The 12,347-nt window shown below is 39.2% G+C and overlaps 1 pseudogene; it reads left to right on the forward strand.

Annotated features, from left to right (window-relative positions):
- Window positions 1-1,226: 1,226 nt before the first annotated feature.
- LOC110217414 (protein FAM136A pseudogene) lies at window positions 1,227-1,624 on the forward strand (annotated as a pseudogene).
- Window positions 1,625-12,347: the final 10,723 nt, after the last annotated feature.

The following is a 12,347-nucleotide window of genomic DNA, read 5'->3' on the forward strand; positions in this document are numbered from 1 at the left end:
CATGAGTCACATTCTTTAAAGAAAAAAAATCACTGAAATCTCATATATGGTTTTTAAAAGCTTCATTGTAGGTGGTCTTAAAACTTCATAAAAGAAGTCCTTGTTAAAATGTAGGTATAGTCTTGTGTGGGACAGCGACCCACACCCAGTTAAACTCAGAGACCTCTCAAGGTGGAAGCAAAAGTCACTCTTTATTACAATCTTGGGAGAAGGGGCGTCTACTCTGGTGCACTACTAGCAGGAGAGAGGCCAGCCACCACAGAAAGCAAAATGGGGTTACATACCCTAATGTAAATAAACCTCTACCCACTGCTATCCCTTCTTGTTCCCATCGGCTGGGAGGAGGGCTTACAATCTAGGCACGGAAATCCTTCCCCGGAGACAACGAACAAGGACACAGAGCATAGCCAGTCCAAACATCCATGTCCTTATTTAGCAAACCTCATGCTGATGTGGCAGTGGTGTGCTGATCAAGGTGGGGGAGGGCCCAAATCCCCATAAGTTTAGGTAATTTCTAAGAAACCCAAACTTAGGCCTGTTTGTTCTCTCAGAGCCTATCTCTAGTTTCGAGACAGTCTCTTTATCATCACCCTGAGAAGTCTTCACAGAGGTTATATCTCACTCAGTCTTCTGTCTCTAGAATTCAAATCTTAGAAGTTTTTGCTTCTGCTTTGTTGTTACAAGGCAGACACCAGAGCCTATAAAACATTCACTGTATCATTTTTGTTGCTTTCTAGCATCATTCACTTTGTGTTAAATGCATTGTACCTAACAGAATTATTTTTGATCATAACATGTGAATGCCTATCGTAATTTGGCCTAATCTACAGGAAGGGCATTCAAATTATTTTTTTTCACAATTTTTTTTTTAGGCAATTGGGGTTAAGTGACTTGCCCAGGGTCACACAGCTAGTAATCAAATTATTAAAATACATTGCCTAGGGCAATCTTTAATCATTGATTTTTCAAAATTGAAGCAACCTACCTAATCTTTAGTCCTTGTGAACACTGTCATTTCATGGCATACCTCACTGAATCCTTCAATCATATTTTCAGATGTGGAAATTTACAGAAAAGTTGCTTCTAGGATTTTATTTTCCCCATAGGTAACAGAGAAAAAAAATAATAAACACAGAAGTAGATTTCATTAAAATACTTGTGAGTAGGTTCAAGTAGGGAGTGAGGGGGTGGGGGAAGGGAAGGTTGGTGGTATTGGCACATGCTTCATGAAAAAGTCACAGAAGCTGCAGGTTCAGGAGGCAACGGACACCACGGTGAAGAAGCTGGAGTGGAAGAATATCTACAAGATTCAGGGCACCATGTTCCAGTGCAGTGCTCAGGCCTCCATGCAGCAGGTTCATCAGTGAACTGACCATAGACACGCACCCTTGGCCCAGGCCCAGGCATTTGTGACCAGCAACTAGAGAAATTCCAGTACCACCTGGTTCTAGGCATCATGCACTGAAATGACAAAGCCAAAGACTTGATGAATGCCAGGAGCAAGGAGCAGCAGGTGAAGAGGCAGCTAGAGTTCTGTGTGACCAAATGTTTTGATGACCACATGTACCTCATCCCCATGATGACCAAGAAGATGAAGAATTCCATGGCATCTATTGTAAAATAGTCATCATCAGTAGTCACGGGGTGGGGCAATGGGTCTACTTGTAAAAATATGTGGAAATTTTTACCTTTCAGTGAAAATTTAAGAATGAAGAAATTGAGGCTGTTAGTTCCATTATATGCTTCAACCCACAGGTAAAGATATGGAAGAAAGTGGTGCTCAGATCTGGATTGGAGGATGCATAGAGGTCTAACAGTATGCAGACCTATATTGTCAATGAAGTTGATCCCCTAGTCCAGATATTCTTAAAGTTTTTCCATTCGTGACCCCTTCAGTACTTCTTAAATTGTGAGTCACAATCCTACAGGTGGTCTGAATCCACAGTTTAAGAAGTACTGCACATGTTGGAGCCATTAGTGGCATTCAGCTAGTTCAGAAGTATTCCATTCCTGGAAGCTGGACTAGCCCCTTGTCTTTATGAGTATTACCAATTCCCCTCCCCAACCTGTCTCCTGCCCTGTGAGAGTCCCTAAGGTTGCCATCCACTTTGCTTGGTGCCAACTTCATGTGTACCTCATTGAGCCATTTCCCACAGACCAAAGCAGCAGCCTTGAGTCCACTACTGATTGAAAAAGAGAAATACAGCTATGCCTTTATTCCCAGTACAAGAGGCTGATATTCAGGAAGAAGTCTGGGGAAACAGGATTATTGGGAATAGAGCACTGAGAATCTCCCCAGTGATCTTTCATTTGACAGAGACAATGTTCCAGCCAGCTTTCAACTTGAACACAAGCAAGAGTGTACAAGGGAAATCTCCCACCATGCATGACAAGCTCTGGTTCCTTCAAATTGACTTCTCTAGGACTGATGCTCAGGTTACCTATTCTTGCCTTTGTGGAAGGTAGTACAGGGATGACACCAGTTAAAAGTATTTTTTGAGACTAACATGAAACAGTTTTTAATTAAGATCAAATAAAATGGTTTTTTTTTGTTTTTTGTTTGTTTTTTTTTCCTTGCAGAACAAGCTTAAGCCTCTTGTTTAAGGCAATGATAGATGACTGATTTAGGGGTAAGTTAGTTTTCCACAAAGTAGAAAAAGATGTGATAGACATCACCTTGACCTTCCTTATTTGAACTCTTCCACAGAAACAACTTGTTGAGAGGGACCTCTGAGAATAGGAAAGGATAGGAAGACAACTTAAACTTCTGGAGGGTAGACAGGTTGCAAGGAAGAACTTTTGTTTCTCCAGAGTATAGGAAGCAGCTGGCACTATTTACCTATTTATCACTGTTGGTTAAAACCTTTGAGCAACAAGCTAGCACCAGGCATGGTGTTATAAAAGATCTTATTCTTTTTATACATTTTATTGAATGTAATCAAAATAGCCTTCCTGTTCATTGTTTCAAGGTCATGTCATATTTTCCTAGTGCTTTGATTAAAAGATATATACAGATTGATTTTTTTTGAATGAAATGACACACTTGTAAAAATCTGTGTCTGTTCACATACTATCAATGAATTTATTTATTGATATACAATTCATCTTTTTTGCAGCATAGTATTAATTATCAGCCTTTTGACTGATTCGAAGTTTTACAGAATAAATCTTTTTATTTAAAGGATTTGTTCTGTGAATTTTGGATTTAGCCAAAGGGCTGCACTTGAGGACCTAGAGGGCCATATGTGGCCTCGAGGCCACAGGTTCCCCACCCCATTACACTGTAACAGATAGAAAGCCAGCATCCAGGGACACCTGGGTTTTGCCTTTGACACATATTGGCTGCATGGTTCTGGGCAAATCACGTAACTGCTCAGTGCTCCTGTAACTTCTTTAAGAATATAAATTGCATAGAAGGTACCCAACTGTATTTTGAGTGGGAGTTTCCCAAGCTAGGAATTCTCTACTATGCCAGCAAAATCACAGATCTAATCCCTAACATTATAGAATGGCCTAACACCTGTTAAAAATGATTTCTCTTGGTAATCTGTGTCATAGAGACTTAGAGCTCTCCCCACCCCATCCCATCAATCTTCTGACCAAAGTTCTTCAGAAGGACATCTCTAATAATGAGACTGCATTGAGTCTTCTTATTTTGGTCAAATTCCAACGCAGGCCTGAACTGATCTTATCCTACTCAGTTTTGGGTGGAGACAAACTTCCAAGATTGAGAGTAGTATTTCCTTTGATGGCAGGCAGTATGGGCCCCTGTAGACTGAATGAAATAAGAAAGCTGCCCACCTCCTAGTATGTTGACCAATCACGGTTGATTGACACCCCCTTGTGAACACCTACTCTTCAAAGCACATATAACTCTGTAACCCAAAATCCCAAACTAAGCCAGTTCTGAACTGACCCCCTTAGAGGGGCCCAGTTTTGAACTGAACTCCCATGCAATGCATGTCAAACCACCTTGAGAAATTAAAACATGGACATATGTACCCCAATTTCATTTGTCTCTTTCCTAGAGCAGACTCTGTTTCAAATTGAGGTTCATGGGGTTTGGGGTTCACACCTCTAACCTTTATTCTGTTACTTTATCATGGTGTGAAAGTGAAATACAGAATATAGTTGGCTAAAAGAGCAGCTAGGTGTTGCAGTGAATAGAGCTCTGGCCTTGGAGACAGGAGGAACTGAGTTCAAATCCAGCCTCAGACACTTAACATTTACTAACTCTGTGACCCTGGGCAAGTCACTTAACCCTGATTGCATCACAAAAAAAAATAAAATAATATAAAGTAATTTAAAAAAATGTAGTTGGCTAGTCTTTTTTTAAAAAATTCAGTTCTTAGTATAATGCTTCAGAAAAGAATTAAAATAATCTCTTTCATAATAGTATGGCACCTGGAATTATCATGGCTAAGTTGGGTCATCTGTACCTTTGCAAAGTTTCTAATAAATCTACCCTTCTCTACAATCATATAGCCATTAGCCTGTCCCAAGTTCTTATCACCTCCAACTTGGATTATTCTGGGCCCATTCCACCTTCTGTTTGGTCTCCCTGCCTCTAATCTCTTCACTCTACATCAGCTTCCAAAATGAACTTTTTTTTTAAGGCAGTTGGGGTTAAGTGACTTGCCCAGGGTCACACAGCTAGTAAGTGTTAAGTGTTTGGTCTGAGATTGGATTTGAACTCAGGTACTCCTGACTTCAGGGCCAGTGTTCTATCCACTGCACCACCTAGCTGCCCCCTCAAAATGAACTTCTTAGAGTGAATGTCACACCCCATCATTTCCCCCAAAATTCCAATGTCTCCCTATTATATAACTCCAAGATCAAATGTCAATTCCTATTTAGTTTTTAAAGTCCTTTATAAATTGGATCCTTTGTTACTGTTCTAGCATTCTTACATTTTACTCCTTCCACAAACTCTATGATCTAGTGATACTGGCCTCTTTACTCTTCCCTTCACAAAGTATTCTATCTCCTAATTACAAATTTTCACTGTCTAACCCCAGTGTCTGTGATCCTCTCTTTTGTCTCTGCCTCCTGGCTTACCTATCTTCCTCAAGCCTCAGGTCAAATGCCACCTACTGTAATAGACCTTTTCCAGGTTATCCCCAGTGCTAGTGCCATCCTTATGAGATTTCCTCTAATTTACCTCAAATATCTATCTATCTAGCTAGCTAGCTAGCTAGCTATGTGCATGTTGTCTCCCCCATTAGAGTGTCAATTCCTTGGGGATAATTTTTATTTACTTAATTTGACTTTAGCTTTAATAAAAAATAGAATAGATGTGCTCTCTGAATATTTTTTATATTCTTAGGAAATGATTCAAGTACTATTTTTATATCCCATTGAACTAAAGATTGTGCTGTCATTATCTTAGTTATCTGGAAAGCTGAAAGATTTAGGGTTTATAATGCTATAGTTTTATTGTTATTGTAGCTGGTGCTGCTGCTGCTGCAGTTGTCATTGTTTTGGTAACCAGCTATCTGCTTCTTCTGAATGTTATGTAAAAATTAAGGGCCTATCAAGGAGAAAACTTAAACTTAGGTTCTACTTCTAGGAGCCAAGATCATGTAGTAAGAAGTAATTCACTCTCACTCTCCCTTATTAACCTCTGCAATCTCAGAAAATATTACCCCAGGAAAAACCATGGAACAGTTGAACAAGCAGAAAGATGGAGTGCAGCAGTCTTATGGCCCAGGAAGCTTGAGGGATTAACAGGAAAGGCCCCTCTTGCCCTGGGGGAGGGAGAACAGTACAGAATGAGAGATGTCCCAGAAAGCTAGCAGAAAGCCCTCCTCAGCATACCAAGGGGAGATCCTGAACCCCAGGTGGCAGAACAGGCAAGCACCAACACCAGGACCCCCAAGTGCCTCAGTACAGGCAGGGGAACCAGTGGAAACCAGCTCAGAAAATCACCACATGCCACAGTGTTCTCCAGCAGCCAAGTCTCCCAATGCTTCAGCAAAATTCTGGGAAGCACAACTCCAAAAGGGAAGACCCCAGGTGGAGAAACATCCTGCAGAACCAAAACATTCATCTGCAATGAGCCAAAGAAAGTGAAAGGCCTGAGTGAATAGGCAACCTCCAGGGGCCACACTACCCACCCCTACCCCTACAGCTCCAGTGTTGCTGATTCCAGACCAGGTAAGCTACCACAACTCTACAGCTTCCAATTGCCAGCATCTGAGGCCCCAGAACACAAAGCCAGGGACCAGTCCCTGGGATCCCAGAACAAGAAGCTTGGGTCAGTGCCTCCTGCTCCCCAGCAGAAGAGCTCAATATTTTTCTTAAAGGCAAAGAAATAAACAAACACCATGAGCAAAAACAAACATACCAAAGATTCTTATAATAGGGACAGTGAAGATCAAGGCAGAAATTATGAAGAAGAAAACATTGTCAACAAATTCACATCTGAAACCTCAAAAGGAAATATGAGCTGGTCTGAAGCCCAACAAGCCTCCTTAGAAGAGCTTAAGAAGGATTTTAAAAGTCAAATAAGAGAGGTAGAAGAAAAATTGGGAAAAGAAATGAGAGGTATGCAAGAGAGAGTCAAAAGCTTGGAAAATGAAGGACAAAAATTAACCGTAGAAAATAAGTCCCTAAAAAATACAATTGGCTCACTGGGGAAAAAGTACAGTGAAGAAAACAACTCCTTAAAAAGCAGAATTGGCCAAATGGAAAGGGAGAAACAAAAACTCACTGAGAAGAACTCCTTAAAAATAAAATTGGCCAAATGGAAAAAGAGGGGTAATATCTAATAGAAGAAAACAATTTATTAAAAATTGGAATTGGGCAACTGGAAACTAATGGCTCTATGAGAGAGCAAGAATCAGACAAACAGAAACAAAAGAATGAGAAAAAATAGATGAAAATGTAAAATACTTCATTGGTAAAACAAATGACCTGGAAAATAAATCCAGGAGAGATAATTTAAATAATTATTGGTCTATATGAAAATCCCAATTTAAAAAGGAGCCTGGACAGTATCTTTCAGAAAATCATCAAGGAAAACTGCCCTGAGGTCCTAGAACCAGAGTGTAAAATAGCCATAGAAAGAATCCACTGAATCACTTCCTGAAAGAGATCCCAAATTGAAAACACCAAGGAATATTGTAGCCAAATTCCAAAATTACCAGGTCAAAGAGAAAATACTGTAAACAGCCAGAAAGAAACAATTTAAATATCATGGAACCACAGTCAGCATTATGCAGGACCTTGAAGCTTCTATATTAAAGGATCATAGGGCATGGAAAATGATATTCAGTAAGGCAAAGGAGCTTGCATTACAAACAAGGATCAACTACCCAGCAAAAATGAGCATAATCTTTCAGGGGAGGAGATGAACATTCAATGAAATATAGGCCTTCACAACCTTCCTGATGAAAAGAACAGAGTTCAACAGAAAATTTGATCTTCAAATACAAGACTCAAGAGAGACATAAAAAGGTAAAGAAGACCGGGAAAAAAAATGTTATTAATAAGGGCAAACTGTTTCCATCCCTACAAGGGAAGATGACACTCGTAACTCTTGAGAACTGTCTTGTTATTACACCATTTTTAAGGGGCATTCATAGAGGGGGTGAGTACAAGTTGACTTTGATGTAAGGATAAAATTATCTAATTAAGTAGGTTAAATGGATCTAAGTAAGTGGATTAATCTGATCTAACTAAAAGATTGTACTAGGAGAAAAGGAAAAGAGGAGGTAAATTAAGTTACAGGAAAAGGCACAAAAAACTATTCTGGTAGAAGAAAAGAAGGGAGGGAGATGAGCATTGTTTGAACCTTACTCTCATAAGATTTGGCTCAAGGAGGGAATAACATAATTCAGTAAGGTACGGAAATCTAAACTTGTCCTATTGGCAGTAGGAGGGAAAAGTGGAAAGAAAAGGGAAGGGAGATAGAAGGGAGGGAAGAAGTATTAGGGCTAAAGAGGAAGGAAGAGGAGGGGGCTAATAGAAGAGAGGCAGGACTGAGGGATGTTGTGATCAAAAGCAAAACACTATTGAGGAGGGAAAGGGAGCAAAGGAGAAAGAAAAGCATAAACAGGGGGAAAATAGAATGGAGGGAAAGACACAGATAACAACCATAACTATGAATGTGAATGGTATGAACTCTCCCATAAAACAGAAATGGATAGCAGAATGGATTAAAAACCATAATCCTACAATGTGTTGTTTACAGGAAACACATTTGAAAAAGAGGGACACACACAGGGTAAGGGCAAAAGGCTGAAGCAGAACATAGTATGCTTCAGCTGAAGTTAAAAAAAAAAAGCAGGGGTAGCAATTCTAATCTCAGGCAAAGCAAAAGCAAAGAGAGATCTTATCAAAGGAGATAAGGAAGGAAACTGTATCCTGCTAAAAGGTACCACGGACAATGAAGTAGTATCATTATGAAACATATATGCACCAAATGGTATAGCATCCAAATTCTTAGAGAAGTTCGGAAAGTTACAGGAAGAAATAAACATCAAACTACACTATTGGGGGACTTCAACCTCCTCCTCTCTGAAGTAGATAAAGCTAACCAAAATATAAACAAGAAAGAAGTTAAGGAGGTGAACAGAATTTTAGAAAAGTTAGATATGGTAGACCTCTGGAGAAAATTGAACAGGTATAGAAAGGAATATACTTTTTTTCTCAGTAGTACATGGCACATACACAAAAAAATGACCATGTGCTAGGGCATAAAAACCTCACAATCCAATGCAGAAAGGCAGAAATATTAACTGCATCCTTTTCAGATCATGATGCAATAAAGATCATATGTAATAAGAAAGCTAAAACTAAAAAAAAAAATTAAATCCCAAGAAAAACTAATAAATAGGAATATGTCCTAAGTTTCTTATTCCACACTGAGCACTGATTAAACTGGAACATATTTTCATATCTTTCCCCTAATGTAGACTTTGTGGAGGAGAGATTCAGCTATTATGTTGAAGGCACCATGCTAGGTAGTGGAAACACAAAACAAATAATCTTTTCCCTCAAAGTGCTTATATAAAATAGGGGAAGGGGATGCAGAGGAGAAGAAGAAAAGGAGGAGAAGGAGGAAGGAGAAGAAGAACAAGAACAAGAAGAGCAGGAACAAGAAGGAGAAGGAGGAGGAGCAGGAGGAGAGTGAGAGTGAGAAGAAGAAGACTGGGAGCACTAAAAGAATTAGAAAGGAAAAAGGCTCCCCATAGGAGGTGGCCAATGGCATTTATTTTAAGTGAAGCTAGTTATTCTAAAAGATAGAAGTGAGATGCACTGTAGGCATTCATAATCTCTGCATCAACATGGAGGTGGGAGATAAAGTGAGAAATTTGGGGAAGTAGACCTGGTTTGAAATATAGAATGTATAAAATGAAAGAATGCGAACTAAACCAAGGAAATTAGCATGTATCCAGATTTTAAAGGATTTTATATGCCAAAACTATTACTTTAGTTAATTAGTTAATTATCTTATCCAAGAAAAAGCAAAAATCACTGAAGGTTTTTTAGTTGGGGAATAACTGGTTATTCTGGTGGTCTCTGATGAATCTCTTAGCTATGTCAATGATGGGCAGTTGTTTGGCTCAGTGGATAGAGTGCTGGGCCTGGAGTCAGGAATGTCTTCCTGAGTTCAAATTCAACCTCAGACACTTACTAGCTATGTGATACTGGGCAAGTCACTTTCCTCAGCTTCCTCATCTGTAAAATGAGCTGGAGAAAGAAATGGCAAATCACTTAAGTATCATTTTCAAGAAACCCCAAATGGGGTCACAAAGAGTCAGACAAGACTGAACAACAAAAAGTATTCAATAAATACTTATTCCCTTACTTTCTACATAGAAATGTTTCCAGTGATTTCTCAAGATTTGTAGGATATTTTATCTTAGTATGACCTAGCATTTTGCTGCAAAAGAACTACTAAATAAAAAGCAATTGTAGGTCTTTATTTACACTATAATTTTTTAATTGTTATTAGATATAGTTCTTTAAATATGATTGTAAAGTTATTAATATCACTTATGGCTGTCTTTTTAACCTACAAGTACTTTCTAATACTATGCTCTTATGTTACAAGAAACTGTAATATATTATATTACATGTAGATGTAATGTAAGCTATTTTATTGTAAGGAATTGTTAAAGTAAATTCTTAAAGAACATTTAGTTTATTGAGACAAAAGCACCAAATACAAGTCAAGTATGTGTGGTGACTTTCTCTTTTATTTCCATTTTAAAGAAGTAGCAAGGAACAGTGGATATTGTTGGGTTTGGAGATGAAAAGACCTATCTTTGACACATAGCTATGTGACCTGGGCCAAAAATCACCAAGAACCTCAAAGAATTTCTCAGCAATTATCTATAAAATCATGGATAAATTGCAATATACACTAGTAGAAGGAGTTTCAATAGGGACTTCCAAGAGATAAGATGGCAGAGTAAAAAGTAAGTCACTCTCACCTTATTGACCTCTGAAAGCTCAATAAATATGACACCCCCCAGGAAAAACCTTGAAACACCTAAGCCAGCAGAAAGATGGGATACGGGAGTCTGGTAGTGCAGAAAGCTTGAAGGTTAACAGGAAAGGCCCCTCTCACCCCGGGGAGGGGGAGCAGTACAGGACAAGAGGCATCCCAGCAATCCAGTGTCAAGCAATACCTCAGCAAACCAGGGGGAGATCCTGAACCCAAGGTTGGTGGAGCAGGCAAACACCAACACCAGGACCTCCAAGTGCCTTAGCACAGGCAGGGGAACTGGTAAACACCAGCTTGGAAAACTACCACGTGTACTGGCATTCCCCAGCAGCCAAATCTCCCAGTGCTTCAGCACAAATCCAGGCTGGCAGACATCCTTCAGAAGCCAAACATTCAAGTGCTTTAAGCAGGTGAGCAGGCATCCCCCAGGAGCCAGACTCCCCACCCTTAACCCCAGCTCAGCACCAGGTAAGCTGCCGACTCCTACAGCCTCCAGCTTCCAGCACCTGAGAGCCCAGCACACAAAGCCAGTGACCAGGTCCTAGGATCCCAGCACAAGAAGCTTGGGTCAGTGCCCCTACAGTCTGGCAGGAGAGCTCAACTTTAAAAGTCAGGTAATAGGCAAACACCATGAGCAGAAAGCAGAAACAGACAATGACCACAGATTCTTATTATGGGGACAGGGAAGATCAAGGCACAAATTCAGAAGAAAACAGCATTGTCAATATACCCACGTCTGAAAACCTCTGAGGGGCATATGAACTTGTCTCAAGCCCCAAAAGCCCCCTTGAAAGAGCTCAAGAAGGATTTTAAAAGTCAAATAAGAGAGGTAGAAGAAAAATTGGGAAAGGAAATGAGAGGTATGCAAGACAGAGTCAATAGCTTGGAAAAGGAAGAACAAAAATTAACCATAGAAAACAAATATTTAAAAAGTGAAGTTGACCAAATGCAAAAAAAGAAAAAAGCACACTAAAGAAAACAATACCTTAAATAAAAATACAATTGGCCAAATTGGAAAAAAAAAAGTACACTGAAGGAAAAAAAACTCCTTCAATGGAAAAACAGGCACAAAAAATCACTGAAGAGAAGAACTCCTTAAACAGTAAAATTGGCCAAATGGAAAAGGAAGGACAAAATCAAGTAGAAGAAAACAACTTGTTAAAAATTAGAATGGGGCAAATGGAAGCTAATGACTCTGTGAGATATCAAAAGTCAATGAAATATAAAAAAAGAAAGAAAAAAATAGAAGAAAACATAAAATACGTCATTGGTAAAACAATGACCTGGAAAATAGATCCAGGAGAGGTAACTTAAGAATTATTGGTCTACATGAAAACCATGAAGAAAAAAAGCCTGAACAGTATCTTTCAGGAAATCATCAAGGAAAATTGTCCTGAGGTCGTATAACCAGAAGGCAAAATAACCATCAAAAGAATCCACCTAATCACTTCCTGAAAGAGATCCCAAATTGAAAACAACAAGGAATACAGTAGCCAAATTCCAAAATTACCAGGTCAAAGAGAAAATACTGCAAGCAGCCAGAAAGAAACAATTTAAATATCATAGAACCACAATCAGGATTATGCAGGACTTTGCAGCTTCTACATTAAAAAGATCAGAGGGATTGGAATATGAAATTCCCTAAGGCAAAGAAGTTTGGATTACAATCAAGAATTAACTACCCAATAAAATTGAGCATGATCTCTTAGGGGAGGAGATGGATATTTAACGAAATAGGTGACTTCCAAACTTTTGTGATGAAAAGACCGGAGCTCAACAGAATATTTGGCCTTCAAGTACAAGACTCAAGAGAGGCATAAGAAGGTAAATAGGAAAGAAAACAACAAAAACAACAACATGTTATTAATAAGGGTTAACTGTTTACATCCCT

This window comes from Phascolarctos cinereus, unplaced genomic scaffold (genome assembly GCF_003287225.1).
Source record: "Phascolarctos cinereus isolate Bilbo 61053 unplaced genomic scaffold, phaCin_HiC Scaffold_9;HRSCAF=440, whole genome shotgun sequence".
Lineage (NCBI taxonomy): Eukaryota > Metazoa > Chordata > Mammalia > Diprotodontia > Phascolarctidae > Phascolarctos > Phascolarctos cinereus.